Here is a 2,436-nt window from a genome sequence, read left to right as displayed (position 1 = left end):
CATATTCTGATTTCCATTCCAGTACCTTTCCATGAAGGAATGTGGTATCATGTCACTGGTAGAATTTAAATACCTTGATCTGTGGGGCAAAGTACATGGTCTGCCTTGCAGGTTAAGTTTGTGCCCAGAGTGGTGAGCAGAACTGGGCCAGGGCGAACAGGAACCACAGAGAAAGAGCGCGATGATCTCAGTGGGAGCTTTGACTTCAAACTCAGGCCAGGCACCGCATGGCGCCTGCTGGACCTTGACCTCCGACGTCCTCATGTGATTATGGCCTCTGTCCTGGGCATTACCCTCCCTCAGATGCAATGGGAGTTTCCTGCCCAGCACCCTCCCCCTCCTCCAAGGCTTGAAGACAGGGATTCTGCACAAGTCAAAAATAGAAAGCAGATAATCACAGGCTGGATTTCCAATCTCATAGTAACTGGACTTAGAAAAATAACTACAAAAGCGAAAGCTTATACTTTCCTCCTAAGTTAAAAATACAAAATTGAAGAAGGGAGTTTCCCGATGACACATTTGTGACACACAAGAGGTTTCTGGTTTTCTCTAGAGGAGCTCAGGGCAAGCTGGTGCTCATCAGAGCTAAATTAAAGCTGCTTTGCTTTAATTACAAGGATAAAGAAGCAGCAGGAAGCAGCAGGCTGGAGTGGGAAGGGCTCGAGCTTTACAACTGGTCAGACTCCATTTCTAATCCTGGCGCTACAACTTCCAGCGACGTGAACAAATCACGTCATTTCATTTGAGTGGGCGTCAACTTACTGCATGGTGGGATTTTGCCTGAAGATGTGGACCGAGGACTTCTGATGCCTGGGAGTTCACAGGCAAATGCACTCCCACCGTGCGCTTGTCAAGGAAGGAACCAAGCAGAGGAAGGGTGACGCGTTGAACTGTGTCCCTCCACGTGGAAATCCTGACCTCCCGTATTATAGATTATGCCTTTATTACAGAAGTAATGATAAAAAGTCATCAGGGTGGTCATAAATTAATGTGACTCGTGTCCTCATGAAAAACGGACATTTGGACTCAGAGACTGACCTCCGGGGAAGAGGACGAGGAGATAAGACGGTGCAGCGGTGTCCGCAAGGAGGGTCAGAGCAGTGCAGGCCTTCTCGGGGCCTTGGGGAGGGGGAGTGTGGATGGCCACCACAGCGATCTTCGAGGTCTTGACTCTAGAACTGCGGGCGAGGCCTTTCTGTTATTTAACCCCATCTGTCAGCTCCTGTGACGGCCTAGGACACCAACACACAGGGACTAGGGGGCTGGTGGTACAGACCAACTGCGCTGCAGAGCCTTTGCTGGGTCCTGCACAGGAGCAGCGTCAGGTCCTAAATGACAAGCAGTGGATGCTTCGGAAAGCAGAAACATGCACCGTGGAGCCGCCCCTTTCAGCAGCCTCCCTGTGGTTTCTTTCTCTATTCTTATTAGTTGGATCTATAAAAAGAGTAGCCCATCTTGATCAGGGATGCACCGGTGTGCAATGCTGCTTCTGAAAACCCCTCCAGTGGGGGTTGGATGGCATCTGTGACGTCACACGCAGTGTATAATTACAGATGCTATTAAATTGTAAAATGGGAAGCTGGAAAAACATGTAATTCGGTAAGCTCTGTCTCCTGCCTGGAGTAATTACACGCGTCTCCTTTGGTCAACGTTGTATTTACAGGCACACGAGGTCGGGGCCCCTGCCACATTTTCTATGTGAGACCCTGGACCCAGTTTCCTGTTACGGTATGCTATGATAAGATTGATGGTCCTGTCCTAATGAGGGCCACCTGGAAAGTTAATGATTCATTGTTGCCTGCCTCTCCACTTTCTCCTGCGGACTTTGTGTGAAGCAGAGTCTCTTGGTTACTAGCATTGTCATTCTTTAAATATGCAAGGTAGTTTGGGCTGGTTGGTCCGAATGAATCTGGAGTTGGAAAGCACTGCAAGATGGAGGGCGGGCACTGTCAGCTGTACATTTCGGGGGTTTGTAGATCCGCCCAGCCTGGATGTCAGCAGCCACAGCCCTCTCTGTGTGACAGCCAAGGGGTCTCCACACGTTGCCAGATGACCCTGAGAGGTAAAATTTTGCCCCGTTGGAGCCAGCGGGGTATAAGAAGGGGGTAAAGGGTTATGTGAGGAGGAGTGAGTCGGGGTCAAATTCGGAGTGAAATCTCAGCTGCTGACGTGCGGTGCTTGGTGGTAGAGTACGGGAAAAATCAGCGCGGCCTTGGTCATCAGGTGCTTACCGGGTCTATTGTCTTGTTTGTTGTCCTGGGTCAGTGTGATGAAATCAAACACAGAGCTCCTGATGAGCTGAGACGAGTACGAAGATTATATGGAAATGTTTCCAGATGGAGCCAGTCACAGGGAATCAAGAGGGACCCTGTCCTCTAACCCAGGACCTCTCTCTCTCTCTCTCTCTCTCTCTCTCTCTCTCTCTCTCTCTCTCTC

Source organism: Fukomys damarensis, unplaced genomic scaffold (assembly GCF_012274545.1).
Source record: "Fukomys damarensis isolate Sample0158 unplaced genomic scaffold, DMR_v1.0_HiC HiC_scaffold_1, whole genome shotgun sequence".
Taxonomy (NCBI): domain Eukaryota; kingdom Metazoa; phylum Chordata; class Mammalia; order Rodentia; family Bathyergidae; genus Fukomys; species Fukomys damarensis.
The sequence above is the reverse complement of the archived record's forward strand: the minus strand, read 5'-3'. Positions refer to the sequence as shown.